The sequence below is a fragment of the Bos taurus genome, chromosome 1, assembly GCF_002263795.3.
Source record: "Bos taurus isolate L1 Dominette 01449 registration number 42190680 breed Hereford chromosome 1, ARS-UCD2.0, whole genome shotgun sequence".
Taxonomy (NCBI): domain Eukaryota; kingdom Metazoa; phylum Chordata; class Mammalia; order Artiodactyla; family Bovidae; genus Bos; species Bos taurus.
Window position 1 is genome coordinate 7,432,745 of NC_037328.1, and position 18,199 is coordinate 7,450,943.

The window sequence follows — 18,199 nt, forward strand, 5'->3', positions numbered from 1 at the left end:
CTCACACCACCCTTGATACACTTTGTATGGATTAATTTAAGAGTAAACTCCATCATTCACATGTGGACTATGGTACTTGTGGGCTGAAGAGTGGGCGGGAATCTGTGGTTGGCCTTCACATCTTGACCTGGAGTCACTTGAATTCCTGCTTTGTGTCAGCTCTCATAGGAAAGTAAAGACATTCCAGAGGCTTACCTGTACAATAAAGGACTTTGTTTATTTTTGTCTTTCTTGCCAGTTTGGAAAACTTATTACATGGGCTGAGCTGCAGAAATAGACCAAACTACATAGAGCAACCTGCTTCATGGAACAGCCTTGGGAAGTGTGGTTACTGGGATACAGATAGGCATTTAGGTGGGGGGAATTTCCACGATAAATATACTCAAAGGACCAGAGAAGTGAATCCACATGAAAAACATACATTGGGTGCTTGGAGACTGTGCTTTCTATAGACAGCCTGTATAAAACCGTGTCAAGGAAAGTCTCTAGGGGAAGACATGAGAATTTGTTCAAGGCATTGGGATCAAAAGTTCTGCTAAACTTGTTTTAATTATTGGCTGAAACTTGATGGAAAGAGAAAAAAATCCTGCAGGTGATACAAAGTAGACCTTTTTCCTTCATGCTCCACAGAATTTTCTTCGAAATATTTTCCACCTCCACCCTGATTTGGCAAGCTTTGAATATGTGTATTCAGTGCATACCTAAACCTCTTAGATTCTTGGACTGTGCTGTTCAATATGGTAGCCACTAGCCCAGGTTTCTATTAAGCACTTGAAATAGGGCCACTGAGACTAAGGAACTCAATTGTTAATTCTATTGAACTCTAGTTACTTCTACTGAATTTCAACGTGTGGCTGTTGGTCATCTTATTACGACATCACAGATAAAGAACATTTCCATCATTGCAGAACATTCTCCTTAGACCGTGCACAGTTCTAGAGTGTGACAGGTCAATTTTTTTGTGCATGAAATTGTTTTTCATATTGAAGACTTTGTTTTCTACCAACTGGCAAAGTTTAAAAAAGAATGCTATGGAGAAGACAACTTAACTCTTAAGGTTTTGTTAAAACCTTCTTAACATTTGCTCAAACCTCTTCCTCCCGCTCTCCCATTCTGAGTAATTCTGTTTATTCCTGTATGTAGCATTTTATATTTAGTTCTTTCTAATGTAGCTAAATACAAATATACCAATTTCAGGAAACACTTCTTTAATTAGTTGTACTTGAAATGTCCTCATGGATCCTTCCTGTAATAACTGAGAGAACCATTCCCTATTCCCAGTGGGAAAAATGAAAAAGAGAAAGACCTGTTTTCTTCATTCACGCCAAACAGGAAAACGCTGTGGTTTAGCAGTGGATGATTAAGTGGGAGGAAGCTTCTTAGGTCTTTAAAATGGAGTAACAAAACATGTATGTCAACTTACCTTGCTCCTCTTCCTAATTTCTCCAAAGAGTATCTGTGAATACCTAATTTAGGCTTTTTTTTGTGGGGGGGGTGGTGTCTCACTTTAAGTACACATTAGCCTCAGGAAAAAGAGATTTTATTTTTTACTCATGGTTTACAACCTAATGTGTCATATTTCAGAATGTAGCTGATGTTCTCAAAAAGGTCATATACCAGCAAAATGGTCATTTTCTGATATTGTTATCAACAAAAATGAATGGAAATCAAGATACATTAAAATTACTAAGATCCAAGATCCTTGAGGGCACCAATCTTGTATGTTTTGTCCCCAGGGTAAACCCAGGTGCGCCCCCCGCCCCCCCGCCTCCCTGTGCTTGTGCTGTTGGGGGCTTCTATGCCCCTTAAATGTGAGAGTCAGCTTGTGTACTGTTATTGGGTAAGAAGTGTTTCCCAGGTAGCTCAGTGGTAAAGAATCTGCCTGCCAATGCTGGAGACACGGGGTCCATCCCTGAGTCGGGAAGATCCCCTGGAGGGGGAAATGGGTGCCCACTCCAGTATGCTTGCCTGGGAAATCTCATGGACAGAGGAGCCTGGCGGGGACTGTAGTCCATGGGGTCACAAAGAGCTGGACAGGACTTAATGACCAAACGTCAACAGCAGGGTAAGAACTGCTGAATGTTGGGGATCAGGGTTATTGCTGAGTGATTTGTCTAGGTCCTAAGCCCTCCTGTTTTGGGGACAAGGCAGCAACTTGGGGTGAGTAGCCCAGACTCCTGGTGTCTCCATGTAACTGCTTCCTCTGTCAGAGAAGGGTTTCTTGAAGGCAGACCCAATGTCAGAGACAGACAGACTTAACTGCACCAACTGGCACTTACATTTTATACTCAATTTTGTTTTCATTTCAGATTTATTGAGCTATGATTCACATACAGTGCTGTATCAGTTTAAGATGTCCAGCAAAACGATTTGAATCAGATACATCATAAAGCGATGATCACCACAAGTTTAGTGAACATCCCATCATCTTATACAGATACAAAATTAAAGAAAGAGAACAATTTATTCTGTGTGGTGAAAACTCTTAGGATTTACTGTCTTAATGACTTTCATATATGACATGGAAGAGTGCTCATCTTTCTGATGGATGTGAAATAGGATGAGAGTGAGAGGGGAGTCTTCCCTAGCTTTATATCAACCACCAATTTCCCCTTCTTCCCTATTTTGTGTCATCCTTGCACTGTCAGAAAAATATGTCAGAAACATTTGCTTCGCTTGCTGACTTCGATCAGTCGTGTCTGATGCTTTGTGACCCCACGGACTGTAGCCCGCCAGGTTCCTCTGTCCATGGGATTCTCTAGGCACGAACCCTGGAGTGGGTTGCCATTTCCTTCTCCAGGGGATCTTCCCGACCTAGGGACTGAACCCGGGTCTCCTGCATTGTAGGCAGACACTTTACTAGCTGAGCTACCGGGGAATCTCCCCACTAAAAGATTGCCAACACCTTTCCCAAATAATAGTGATCAACATACTTCATAGACTTCAACTGTCTATTTTGGGAGCCCTGGCAACAAATCTAACTAAAAAAGAAGTCAAATTTTTAAAAAGAAACACTGCTTTATTGCTTAAATATGGAAATAATACAGACCACCAGCTAAGCTAATAGTTTTTTGAGAAAGTTGAACACGCACATAAATGAAAGGTGACAAAATGGATTCATGCGTAAAAAGGGACCCCGATTTGCTGGCAAATCATTGCTACTCGGAGCTCTCCACTCATAAATAACAATGATCTGAAGAAGCTACAAAGCAATCTGCAAACCCTGTAATAATGCTGCTGCTGCTGCTAAGTCACTTCAGTCGTGTCCGACTCTGTGCAACCCCACAGACGGCAGCCCACCAGGCTCCCCTGTCCCTGGGATTCTCCAGGCAAGAACACTGGAGTGTGTTTCCATTTCCTTCTCCAATGCATGACAGTGAGAAGTGAAAGTGAAGTCGCTCAGTCGTGTCCGACTCCTAGTGACCCTCTCCGTCCATGGGATTTTCCAGGCAAGAGTACTGGAGTGGGGTGCCATTGCCTTCTCCTATCTCCAAATAAATGAAAGCACAGTGCAGTTCACTTTTCTGTGTCTTTCTCCAGCCTGCTCTTTCTCTTTTTTTTAAAACTGAAAAATTTTATTTTTTATTGGAGTAGTGGTGGTTCAGTTGCTAAGTCATGTCTGACTCTTTGCAACCCCATGGACTGTAGCCCATGGGGCTACTGTAGCCCATGGACTCCTCTGTCCGTGGGATTCTCCAGGCGAGTATACTGGAGTGGGTTGCCATTTCCTTCTTCAGAGGCTCTTCCCAACCCAGCTGATTAACAATGCTGCGATGGTTTCAGGTGGACCGTGAAGGGACTCAGCCATACATACACATGTATCCATTCTCCCCCAAACTCCCCTTTCATCAAGGCTGCCACATAACATTGAGCAGAGTTCCTTGTGGTATTCAGTGGGTTCTTGTTGGCTATCCATTTTAAATATAGCAGTGTGTACCTGTTCTTCCCAAACTCCCTAACTATCCCATCCCCCTATCCTCCCCCTGAGCCCCTCCCCCAGCAAACATGTTGTTATCTAAGTCTGTGACTGTTACTGTTTTGTTAATAAGTTAACTTGTGTCATGACTTTTTAGATTCGGCACTTAAGGGATGTCATACTGTGTCTCTGCTTCTCTGTCTGACTTGCTTCACTCAGTATGACAATCTCCAGGTCCATCCATGCTTCTCCAGCCTGCTCTTAACTATTTCTCCCTGAGAATGATTCTTTACTTTGAACTTCCCTCTGACTCTTCTTGGTTGCTGGGTGTATATTACTGGCTAGACTCCAGTCCACAATGGAGATTTCAGAGTGTTTTGGCAGACCTGGTTTAAGAAGTGATGCAGAACGTGGGACATTTCGCCACTGAGCTGAGTTGTGAGAGTCGTAAAGTGATGTATGTACAGAAAGACAGAATTCTCAATAGCTGGTGAAAGTTCTTAAAATAAAAATATGTTCCCTATAAGCTTTTATTCTAAAGTTGGTGCAGATTTCCAAGGTGGCCTGGGAATCACACAGTAGCTCGTCTATTTTTTCCTTAACATTCTCTGAACTAATTAAATTCTGAAAAACCATTTAAATGCAAGTAGGCCATGGTTTCAAACTCTCAAAAAATGAAAAAAAAAAAAAGAAATTAAAAAGAGGTTGATATTTGAAATCTTGTTTTCTCTGGCCCTGCCCTTAAAGCCCAGAAACATTTAATAATAAATAGATATAACTCCACTGAGGACAGAAAATCTTTTTTCCCTCCTAAACACTTTGTTTTGTCTTAGTTTTGTGTTAGTTGGGACTCTTGTCTCTCTCTACTTCTGAGATTATGGGTAGCTTCTTCGAAACATTCTCAACTCCTCAATTTTGCGTATGGAAGGGAGATTAACATTTAGAAGATTTTTTTTTATAAAGATATGATTTAAAGCTTCGTGAATCTTGAAACATCAGTAAGTGAAAGGAAATCTATCTGCCAGGTTTGACTTTCCCATCTGGACTGGTTGTGGCTTTTATTTCCTCTGCACCTGCCTCTCTCATCCTTTTCTTTGGGAGCAAACACAGTCAGCAGTGTTTCTAGAAAGGATATTAGCATACTCAGGTTTCCGGTTTGGGAACAGCAGTTTCCCCCCAGGTCCCCCCTGAAGTGAGGTGTGAAAGCCTCCTGGTGTTTTATTGCACCGATGAGAGAACAAGAGGCAAAGATAGATTGGTCTATGTGGAGTGGAGTAGCCGGAAAATAAATATGGCTGATCTCCTTCTACGGGCAGGGCAGGCCTCACATTTACTTCCTGCCTGTCCATATTCTCATCCTCAGAATTGGATATGGACCTGCTTCCTGGGCCCCCTCATTACAGCAAGACAGATGGAGGTGTTGCTGCTGGACTCTTTAAGCAAGTTTCATGTATGCTGTCTGGCATAGCTTGCAAGAGATGATCTCAACCTTTCACCTCTCCTTGTGTCTTTGCCTCCTTGCAATGTGATGTTGCAGTGCTTCCCATTGAAAAGTAGCATCTATTTCCCCACTGTCCACATTTGGGTTGACCTGCCTTGATCTTTAGTATATGGTCGATGTGAGGATGAGCCAGTGGAGTCTAAGCCTCTGCCTAGGGGCAGGATTGCCAGGTGATCTGCAGATCACTCCTCTTGTGTGATCCTTTTGCTTTGACTGCTTTGGGTACCAGTGAGTGTGATTATGTTATAGCAGAGAGATTTTGCAGATACAATTGACTTTCCAAAAACAGTTGTCCTCAAGAGGGATATTATCCAGCTAGTCCTGATCTAATAATCACAGTAGCACCCAAAATCGGGGTCTAGAGGTCAGAGATAGAGGAAGTAAGAGATCTGAGGCACGAGAAGGATTTGAATGCCCTTGCTGGGTAGAGTGAACCTTGTAGTAAGGAGTGTGAGTAGCTTCTACTTGTTGAGAGCAAACTCTGCCTGATGGCCATCGAGGACACAGAGACCACAGTCTGACAACCATAAGGATCTGAGTTCTACTAACATCAAGGATGAGTTTGAAAAAAAAAAAAAAAAAAAAAAAAAAGGATGAGTTTGGAAGCATCCTTTTTCCCCCCCAGAGTCTCCTGGTTAGTTTTCAGCCTTGTGACGCCCAGAGCTAACAGTTATGTTGTGCTGAACTTCTGATTTACAGAACCACGAGGCAACAAATGATTGTGTTAAGGTGCTCAGTTTGTGGTAATTATTATGAAGCAATAGAAAACTGAGTCTCAACAGGCTCAGTTCTAGTCTCTGCTGGAAGCTTGCCAAGTTCATGAGACCATGCCTGGACTAGCTTGCTGGAGAATGGGCGGCTACCTGGAGCAGAGCTGAGGAGCCCCTGCTGACAGCTGGCCAACTTCTAGAAGCAGAGCCATATAACCAACTCATAGTTGATCCCAGGTACCTGAGGACGCTCAGCCAGAGTGAAAACCTTCAGCTTATCCTAGTTTAGGTCTCTGTCCTGGAGACTCATGAGTGCTGTGGTCTGATGTCAATGACCACCCCAGAGTCACGTGTTTAAGTCCTAACCCCAGGAAGTGGGGTCTTTGGGATGTGAATAGAGCATGGGGGAGAAACCCTCAAGAATGGAATTAGTGCTCTTATTAAGGAGGCTTCAGAGAGATCCCTTAGCCCTCCTACCATATGAGGTTACAATGAAAAGATGGCCATCTATGAACCAGGTCCTTAGCAAATAGCAAATCAGCCAGCTGAAATCTTGGATTTTCCAAAATCCTAAACTGTGAAAAATAAATGCTGATTGTTTATAAGCTGCCTAGTCTGTGGAATTATGTTAGAGCAGCCCGAATGGACTAAGACAATGAACTGTATGAATGATTATTGTTTGGGTCGTTGTATTTTGGGATATGGTGTGTACACAGTGATGTCTAATTGATACATTGGCTACTCTCATGAATAGGGAGTATACTTTTTTTTTTTTTAGGGTGCACTGCCTGGCATGTGAGATCTTATTTTCCTGACCAGGGATCTAATCCATACCCCCTGCAGTGGAATCATGGAGTCTTAACCACTGGACCTCCATGGAAGTCTCAACAGGTACTAATGTCTGTACTTAACACTAACATGTGGAGAAGGCAATGGCACCCCACTCCAGTACTCTTGCCTGGAAAATCCCATGGGTGGAGGAGCCTGGCGGGCTGCAGTCCATGGGGTCGCGAAGAGTCAGACACGACTGAGAGACTTCCCTTTCACTTTTCACTTTCATGCATTGGAGAAGGAAATGGCAACCCACTCCAGTGTTCTTGCCTGGAGAATCCCAGGGACGGGGGAGCCTGGTAGGCTGCCCTCTATGGGGTCACACAGAGTTGGACACGACTGAAGTGACTTAGCAGCAGCAGCAGCAGCAACACTAACATGGATATTATTACACTTAGAAAGGATGGAGTGCTGTTGCGCTGAAGATATGAAGCTTTTTTCTATGTGGTGATGAGACCTCATTTCAGTGAGCTCTTCAAGCAACATCTTAGAGCAGATGAAAACAGTGGTGTGATTTTGACCAAGATTATTTCACAGCCTGTGTCAAAATTTCTCATTGCCTGTCTAATTTACGGTAGATATACGATCAATTTATAAGCATTTGTTATGATCAGGGACGCAGGGTACATGATTCTAACAACTGAATTTTCTACAACTGTAAATATGATTGCAAATTGTAAATATATAAAAATAAAACAAAATCACCTTGCTATTAATAAATTTCTGACTATGGTCAAAAGCAGACAGGCTGTGCCAACAATGCAAAAATGTAAAAAAAGGTAAAAGGTGAGATGAAAAGATTTTCATGGTGCACTCATGTTGTTGAAGATTAGAGTTGTGCAGATATTTATAAATAATTGCAGTGTCTCTGTGCGTGAGTCAGAATTATCCTCAGTAAACTCAAGCAGGCTGTTTTTGCGCATTCAGGAGTCTCCTTCAGCAGGACACAGCCTGTTTTGTGTTCCCTAGGTGAATAAGGAAGCCTGTGAAACAAGGATGTGGGTTGTTCAATTTCATTTTGAATTCCTGACATAGATATGAGGAATCTTGGGTTTAGAAATGACCATTTCTGTAGTAGTTCAGCAACAGGAAGACTTCTACAGCGCCTAATGCTACAGTCTCCATCAAGGAAGTATAATGATGGCTCACTTAAACCCCCAAATGAACGAAGAAATGAGAGGACAGCCATGTGTGGATGGAGGCTGCTGTCAGACAAATGCAAAAGAGGACGCGGATCAGTAATAGGCCTGCCTCTGCTGGGGAGTTGGGTGGAGAGTGTGTGGGGACGAGGAAGGGTAAATAGTGGCTTGGGAACTACAGTAAGCAGGTTATTAAAAGGTTGGACAGGGAAAAATATCTCTGTGTGAGAAAACTGGGGGTGGGGGAGTGGGCAGGGAACTTCTGCAAAATATCAGTGACTCATAGCGGAGAGCAAAATGTAAGATGAGATAGAGCATATGTGTTTAAGTTCAAGTTCCGTGGCAGAGAGGCTGACTGCATCACTGGTTTCACTGGTACTGGGACCCGCAGGTGTGCCCCAGGGAAAGCTATCTGCTGGGTGCCTCGTGTGCGATAGCATGTTCAAATAGAGACTGTTGTGGAGGCTTTGTTGAGAAAGAGTCACTGTTACCCAAGAGGAATTCTGCTACATCCAGGTAAATGAAGACATGGATATGTACCAGCGCTTCGCTGCCCACTTGAACTGTTTGTGTTAGTCAAGGAGGAAATAACGAGCAGGGGGCACACTGACCCCCAGCAAAGCCTCCATCTTGCATAGACCCTATTCTAGAAAAATCTGAGTATTGCCAAGAAGCAACCTTTAATCTCGAGGGAGAGATATGTTTCCATAGGACATTTGGAAGAGGGGGATAATGATTAGGACGTCTAGGTACTGTATACTTTGGAGTATGGAGAATCTCAGAGGACTTGCATGTATAGGCACGTTGATGGTTATCCATTCCACTGGTCTCTCTGGGAAACATTATTCACATGAACTCCTTTATCTGGTCCATTCCCACATCTCTGGGAAACATTATTCACATGAACTCCTTTATCTGGTCCATTCCCACATCCCAGCCCTCATGTTTGCAATCTTCTTTTGCTCTGGGCAAGGGAAGTGCAGCTTAGTGAGCTGGGTCCCAGAGACAGATGCACAGATATGTGTGTGTCTCTGAGTCTTCTCCCTCTGTGAGTCCCCTTCACATGTACAGCCCCTCCTGGGAGACCCCATAGGAATCTGAGACATCCCTTCACAATAGCACTCTTTGCATTGTTTTGGGGAACCCATCAGCTTCCCCTAACATTGGGCCGTGTTTTATTTATGTCCTACTCTCAGCACACATCATGGTGCCTGGCATACAACGAGTACTCAAATATCCATTGAATAAATGAGATGAAATATGGGATTACACATGTGACCATACTTTGAATTTTTTTTTTTTTGGCCAATATAATGATCATACTTACAAAGCAGAAACAGAGACACAGACATAGAGAACAAACATGTGGACACCAAGAGGGAAAAGGGTGGTGGGAGGGAATGAATTGAGAGATTGGGATTGACATATATACACTCTTGATGCTATGTATAAAATAGGTAACTAATGAGAACCTTTATGGCAGAAAGTGAAGAGGAACTAAAAAGCCTCTTGATGAAAGTGAAAGAGGAGAGTGAAAAAGTTGGCTTAAAGCTCAACATTCAGAAAACGAAGATCATGGCATCCAGTCCCATCACTTCATGGGAAATAGATGGGGAAACAGTGGAAACAGTGTCAGACTTTATTTTTCTGGGCTCCAAAATCACTGCAGATGGTGACTTCAGCCATGAAATTAAAAGACGCTTACTCCTTGGAAGGAAAGTTATGACCAACCTAGATAGCATATTCAAAAGCAGAGACATTACTTTGCCAACAAAGGTCCGTCTAGTCAAGGCTCCTGTGGTCATGTATGGATGTGAGAGTTGGACTGTGAAGAAGGCTGAGCGCCGAAGAATTGATGTTTTTAAACTGTGGTGTTGGAGAAGACTCTTAAGAGTCCCTTGGACTGCAAGGAGATCCAACCAGTCCATTCTGAAGGAGATCAGCCCTGGGATTTCTTTGGAAGGAATGATGCTAAAGCTGAAACTCCAGTACTTTGGCCACCTCATGTGAAGAGTTGACTCATTGGAAAAGTCTCTGATGCTGGGAGGGATTGGAGGCAGGAGGAGAAGGAGATGACAGAGGATGAGATGGGTGGATGGCATCACTGACTCGATGGATGTGAGTCTGAGTGAACTCTGGGAGTTGGTGATGGACAGGGAGGCCTGGCGTGCTGTGGTTCATGGGGTCGCAAAGAGTGGGACATGACTGAGTGACTGAACTGAACTGAACTGAATGAGAACCTACTCTCTAGCTCTGGGAACTCTACTCCATACTCTGTGGTGACCTAAATGGGAAGGAAATCCACAAAAAGAGGGAACGTATGTATGCGTGTGGCTGATTCACTTTGCTGTACAGTAGAAACTAACACAATAGTGTAAAACAAGTATACTCCAATAAAAATGAAAAAAAAAAACACATTTTTTTTGGGTCCATTACCTTAGGATGTGAAATCTTGCAGAGAAAAAGGTCTGCATGGATTATATTTCTGTGCCTCCTGTTAGGTTAGAAATAGGTATTGTCAGACCCGCTACTTCAAAGGCAGCAGGAAGCTAAGTCTCACCACCTTTGATGTATAGCCTGTACCAAAGAACAAAAGAGCAGGGGAGACTGGGTAGCTGATGAAAGCAATATCTTGTTTCAAGTTCAAGCAGAGCTCTTGCGACCTGTTATGCTATCAGGAGTGACATATCCCCCACGTGCACTCTGGACAAACCTTTTGGATGTCACCACCTTTGTCTGGGCTGCAAACTCTTGGCGAGTCTTGGGCTGGACACGCCAGCTGCACGGTCCTGAGGTGTTTTGCCTTCCTGGGCAGCCAGTGGCTGATGCCAGGAACTGCTGGCTCCTAAGCCAGGTGTGTATTTTATTTTCTGGCAGAGTTATTGTTTCATCACTGTCATAAAACTTCAGATTCAGGGGACATTTCAGGACATGGAAAGAAAAATTGCGTTTCATTCCTGAAGTGAGATATTTTCACTGGCAAATATAAACAGTTTCATCAAATAGTTACTTCCAAGAAGATTTTGAATATGGGGACATATAATTATAACACGGAGTTAGGCACTTTTTTTCAGGGATTGGGTATTTATAGATTCTGGCTCCATCATGTCGGTATCTATGTGACCTTGGGTTACTCAGTCTTTTTAAGATTCAGTTTCTTTGTATGTAAAATGGACATCATAATGTAAACAGGGTATTGTGAGTGTTTGGAGCTGCTTCTTCCTTCCTTCTGAAGTTTCTTGCTATTTGGAAGGACCCTCCCCAGGCCATGTCCCCATTCTCCTGTCTCTATGATTGCATGCGTGCTAAGTTGCTTCAGTCCTGTCTGACTCCTTGTGACCCCATGGACTGTCACCCTCCAGGCTCCTCTGTCCATAGGATTTCCCAAGCAAGAACACTGGAGCAGGTTGCAGTGCCCTCCTCCAGGGGATCTTCCCGACCCAAAGATTGGACCCGAGTCTCATGCATCTCCTGCATTGGTAGACTGGTTCTTTACCACTAGCACCCCCTGGGAAGCCTGCCCTATGATTCAGTTCAGTTCAGTTGCTCAGTCATGTCCGACTCTTTGTGACCGCATGAACCGCAGCATGCCAGGCCTCCCTGTCCATCACCAACTCCCAGAGTCCACCCAAACCCATGTCCATTGAGTCAGTGATGCCATCCAACCAGCTCATCCTCTGTTGTCCCCTTCTCCTCCTGCCTCCAATCCCTCCCAGCATCAGGGTCTTTTCCAATGAGTCAGCTCTTCGCATCAGGTGGCCAAAGGATTGGAGTTTTAGCTTCAGCATCAGTCCTTGCAATGAATATCCAGGACTGATTTCCTTTAGGATGGACTTGTTGGATCTCCTTGCAGTCCAAAGGATTTTCAAGAGTCTTCTCCAATACCACAGTTCAAAAGCATCAATTCTTCGGTGCTCAGCTTTCTTCACAGTCCAACTCTCACATCCATACATGACTACTGGAAAAACCATAGCCTTGACTAGACAGACCTTTGTTGACAAAGTAATGTCTCTGCTTTTTAATATGCTGTCTAGGTTGGTCATAACTTTCCTTCCAAGGAGTAAGCGTCTTTTAATTTCATGGCTGCAATCACCACCTGCAGTGATTTTGGAGCCCCCCCAAAAATAAAGTCAGTCACTGTTTCCACTGTTTCCCCATCTATTTGCCATGAAGTGATGGGACCAGATGCCATGATCTTAGTTTTCTGAATGTTGAGCTTTAAGCCAACTTTTTCACTCTCCTCTTTCACTTTCATCAAGAGGCTCTTTAGTTCTTCTTCACTTTCTGCCATAAGGGTGGTGTCATTTGCATATCTGAGCTTATTGATATTTCTCCCGGCAATGTTGATTCCAGCTTGTGCTTCCTCCAGCCCATGTTTCTCATGATATACTCTGCATATAAGTTAAATAAACAGGGTGACAATTTACAGCCTTGATGTACTCCTTTTCCTATTTGGAACCAGTCTGTTGTTCCATGTCCAGTTCTAACTGTTGCTTCCTGACCCACATACAGATTTCTCAAGAGGCAGGCCAGGTGGTCTAGTATTCCCATCTCTTTTAGAATTTTCCAGTTTATTGTGATCCACACAGTCAAAGGCTTTGGCGTAGTCAATGAAGCAGAAATAGATATTTTTCTGGAACTCTCTTACTTTTTCGATGATCCAGTGGATGTTGGCAATTTGATCTCTGGTTCCTCTACCTTTTCTAAAACCAGCTTGAACATCTGGAAGTTCATGGTTCACATATTGCTGAAGGCTGCCTTGGAGAATTTTGAGCATTACTTTACTAGTGTGTGAGATGAGTGTAATTGTGTGGTAGTTTGAGTCCTATGATTAGCCCAAGTCTTTTTTTGTGTATGTGTGTGTTAAAGTGGAGGGCATTAGGTGGCAGGAAGAATGTTGAAAAAGGATTGTGATCACCCTCCCCCCTTTTTTAAGTGTTTATTTATTGGCTGCTGTGGGTCTCTGTGGTTCACAGACTCAGTAGTTGTGATATGCAGGCTTAGTTGTCCTGCAGCCTGTGGGATCTTAGTGCCCCAACCAAGGATCCAACCTGCATACTTTACATTTTGCAAGGCTGATTCTTAACCACTGGGCCACTAGGGAAGTTCCTAGCCCAAGTCTTAAAGCCTCTTTCCACTACTCCCTTGTTCAGAATTTATTGATGTGATAGATGGCTGGGTATAAAAGATAATGAATAGTATTCATCACATTCACCCCATCCTCTATCATTTCTCCTGGGGGCAAGCTGCTTATAGGGAGCAGGTGTTTTTCCTTCTGGCAGTGCTATCTGACATGTCTGTCAAGGTGGACTGCTTCTGAAAAGTCCCCTACCATCTCTGTCTCATTGTACTTATGCCCTACTGGAACCTCTCCCCCTTGAGGGTGGGTTGAACCTAGTGATGTGCTTCTAAGAAACAAAATATGGAAAAATTATGGGATAGCATTTCTGAGATGAGGTTACACAAAGATCATGACCTCTGTCTTGCTGGCCTTCTCTTTCTCTCTGGTGGAGCCCTTGCTCTGGAGAGAAGTAGGCTGCTATAAGTTACAAGTTATTCCTTAGGTTATAAGGGACAAAGGGTTTCCTAAAACTGAACACAAGAATTAGCCAGATCTGTCTAGATGTGTTAATTACCAATTTCTGTGTAACAAACAATTCTGCAAACTCAGTAGCTTTAAATAGCAAACATCTATTATCTTGGGCTTACCTCGGTGGCTCAGACAGTTAACACTGCACCTGCAATGCAGCAGATGTGGGTTAAGTCCCTGGGTGGGGAAGATCCCCTGGAAAGGGAGATGGCAACTCACTCCAGGATTCTTGCCTGGAGAATCCTATGGACAGAGGAGCCTGGCAGGCTACAGTCCATGAGGTTGCAAAGAGTCAGACATGATTGAGCGACTTTCACTCACTCACTCATGTTATACATAGCCGTATGGAGAGGCCCACAGAGCAAGGGACTAATATCTCTGGTCAGCAGCCAGCAAGGAACTGAGGCTCTCAGTCCAGTAGCCTGTGAGGAACTAACTCTTGCCAGCAGCCAAGGAATCTGGAAGCCAACCCTTTCCCAGTTGAGCCTTTTCAGGACCATAGCCCTACCTGACACCGTGATTATAGCCTTGTGAGAGATACTGAGTCCAACAACCCAGCTGTGCTGCACCCAGATTCCTGATCCACATAAACTGTGAGATTATAAATGTGTATGTGTGTTCAGTCACTTCAGCTGTGTCTGACTCTTTGTGACCCCATGGACTATAGACCCCCAGGCTCCTCCTCTGTCCATGGAATTCTCCAGGCAAGAATACTTGAGTGAGTTGCCATTTTCTACTCCAGGGGATCTTCTTGACCCAGGGACTGAACCCATATCTCTTGTGTCTCCTGCATTACGGGTGGATTCTTTACCACTGAGCCACTGGGGAAGCTCAAGATAATAAATGTCTGCTATTTACAGCTACAAAGTTTGGGTGTTGCTTGTTACACAACAATAGGTAACCAACACAGCCGGACAGGTCTGGTTAATTCTTGTGTTCAGTTTTAGGGCGCCCTTTGTCCCTCAGAGGTAAGCATATTCTCTAGCTTAGCCTGTACTGGTCATAGAGATGATGGTTTGGTCCCCATCTACATTTTCCTTTTTGTCTTGTTTCTCAGTTGCTAGTCAGAAACCTGGACCAAGGAGAAGTGTGCTATTTATCACTTGTCAAATCCACCTCTAAAAACCTGAACATGAAGGCTCTCCGTAGATGTCACTTGCCTTCAAGAACTGCTGTAGAGCTTCTCTAGTGGTCCAGTGGTTAAGAATCTGCCTTGCAGAACCACTTCCTAGGAATTGAAGGAGGTGGTTTAGTGGGGAAAGGGTGGGGAAGAAGCCAAAAAAAAAAAAAAAAAAAAGAATCTGCCTTGCAATGCAGGAGACACAGGTTCGATCTCTGGTCCAGGAAGGTTCCACGTGCATTGGGTAACTAAACCTGTGTGCCACAACCACTGAGCCTGCCGTCTAGAGCTCAGGAACTGCAACCACTGAAGCCCACACGCCTGAAGCTGTGCTGAAGCCACCACAATGAGAAGCCTGAGCATTGTAACTGGAGAATAGCCCCTGATCACCACAACTAGAGAAAGCCCTCATATAGTAATGAAGACCCAGTGCAGCCACAGATAAATAAATGAATAAGTAAATAAATAAAAGAATATTTTAAAAGAGAGAGAATTGACATAGAGTTTGCTGCAAGTGACGTGTGAGGTATTCAGCCAAAGCAAGTGAAGTGTAAGGTATTCAGCTTTGCCTGAGATAACACATTCCTAACGATATCAATAAAAACTTGCGTGCGTGACTCTTTGCAACCCCATGGACTGTAGCCTGTCAGTCTCCTCTCTCCATGGGATTTCCCAGGCAAGAATACTGGAGTGGGTTGCCATTTCCTCCTCCAGGGGATCTTCCCAACTTAGGGATCAAACTTGCGTCTCCTGCATCTTCCACATTGGCAGGCGGGTTCTTGACCACTGTGCCACCTGGGAAGCCCATCAATAGCACTTTATCAATAAAAATGCAGGTGTTCTTTCTAGGAACTGCTCCTGGACTTGACAGAGGCTTTTGTAATTTGAAGTCCCTTCATTTCCAAACCCCATTCTTTTGCATGGCCTCTGTCTTGGCCTTGTCATTTAGGGTCATCAAGAACATTCCCACTGAAGCCTAAATCTTAAAGAGCAGAAATCTCAAGTTCATGGTTAAGCCAGTCTAGGAGGCATCTGGAGGTTTAAGCAGCTGCTCAGCTTTGAGATCGCTTCAGGGGGGAAGGACAGGCTTCTTCCTCCTGATCTTTGTGGCTCATGTTACATGGGGGAGAAGCAGAGGGAGAGACTGAAATTATCATCAAATAAAGACTTGCCACGGAGAAGGCAATGGCACCCCACTCCAGTACTTTTGCCTAGAAAATCCCATGGATGGAGGAGCCTGGTAGGCTGCAGTCCATGGGGTCGCTAGAGTCGGACACGACTGAGCGACTTCACTTTCACTTTTCACTTTCATGCATTGGAGGAGGAAATGGCAACCCACTCCAGTGTTCTTGCCTGGAGAATCCCAGGGACGGGGGAGCCTGGTGGGCTGCCGTCTATGGGGTCGCACAGAGTTGGACACGACTGAAGCGACTTAGCAGCAGCAAAGACTTGTATGCATAATCCCTTGTGGCTCAGAAGGTAGAGTCTGCTTGCAAGGTGGGAGACCCGAGTTCGATCCATGGGTCAGGAAGATGCCCTGGAGAAGGAAATGGCAACCCACTCCAATACTTTTTCCTGGAAAATCCTATGGATGGAGGAGCCTGGTGGGCTACAGTCCATGGGGTTGCAAAGAGTTGGAGACCACTGAGTGACTTCACATTCACACATAATGCCAAAGCTTTGGCCACTCCTGGATATTTTAAAAGCATGGTCTAGGACTGGACACGGTGTGAATAACCTCTTACTGAGTCCCAGATCCCTGGCAGACAGAGAGTGGGCACGCCTGGGCCTCTCTGGAGGGGAAGAGGGAGAGATACGTGACCTGGCAGCTTGAGAAGGTTCAAATGTGCTGTCTCGATTTCTTCCCTTGTGTTCTATTTCAGATTCTGTTATTTTTTTTTAAAAAACTATTTAAAAACAGGAAAGCAGCATTTGGATTTTATAAAATACAACAGATCAATTCCTACTTGTGGTTTTACCCTGGAGCGTGGCATGAGCAGCAGTCCTAACAGATATTTTTCAAAAATCATTAGGCTCCCCAGAATTCATGCCCATGACATTTGGGTGCAATCCATTTTGTAAATCTAATACGCTTCCACCCGCAGTGGTCTCTGGCCTTTCATCCTGCTCTCTACATCATGAATTAGGAAAACACACATGTGTTTGTCCACTGAAGATACATGAGTTGTTTCATGTTCATTGGTTTCTGGGCAAACAGGACTGCTTGAGTAGAGAAGAGAAGCACAGCTGATAAATTTCCTGCCCTTTTAGGAAGGCCCTATGATATTTAATAACCCTCAATTTCTGTTCCCCACTTCAATTTCCTTTGTGCCTACCCTGGTGATAAACATACTCTTTTATATCTGCATTAGATTACCAAGAACAATCAAATGTTATAGATGATAATCATTTAAGAATTTTAGGGGCTTCCCAGGTAGTACAGTGGTAAAGAATCTGCCAGCTAATGTAGGAGACACAGGAGACTTGGGTTTGATTCCTGGGTTGGGCAGATCCCCTGGAGGAGGAAATGGCAACCCACTCTAGTATTCTTGCCTGGAAAATCCCATGGACAGAGGAACCTGGCGGGGACTACAGTCCATGGGGTCACAAAGAGTCAGATGTGACTGAGCATGCATGCACACTGGTGATCCAGTGGTTAAGACTCTGCACTTCCACTGCAGGGGTTGTGGGTTTGGACCTGGTTTTGGAATTAAAAACCCACACACTGTATAGCCCAAAAAAAAAAAAAAAAGAATTTTGTTTTATTTATTAAAAAAATTAATGTAATTTAAAGTGTTATTTTCCATTTACAATTATTATAAAATGTTGGCTATATTCCCAGGGTTGCATAATGCATCTTTAAGCCTGCCTTACACTTAGTAGTTTCTACCTCCCACTGTTCCACCCCATATGACCCCTCCCCTCTCCCCACTGACAACCACTCATTTGTTCTTTATACATGAGTCTGCTTCTTTTTGTTATATTCACTAAGTGGTTGTATTTTTCAGATTTCACATATAAGTGATTCCATTCAGTATTTGTCTCTGTCTGACTTATTTCACTTAGCACAATGTCCTGTAAGTTCATCCATGTTGCTGCAAATGGGAAAATGTTATTCTTTTTTTGCGGTGGAGTAGTATTACATTTTACACACACACACACACACACACACACACACACACACACGTGTGTGTGTGTGTGTGTGTGTGCATGCACGCTAAGTTGTCTCAGTCATGTCTGACTCTTTGCAACCTTACAGACTGTAGCCAGCCAGGCTCATCTGCCTATGGGATTCTCTAAGGCAACGATACAGGAGTGGGTTGCCATGCTCTCCTCCAGGGGAATCTTCATATACATATATGTATATACCTCACTGCTTCTTTTCATAATTT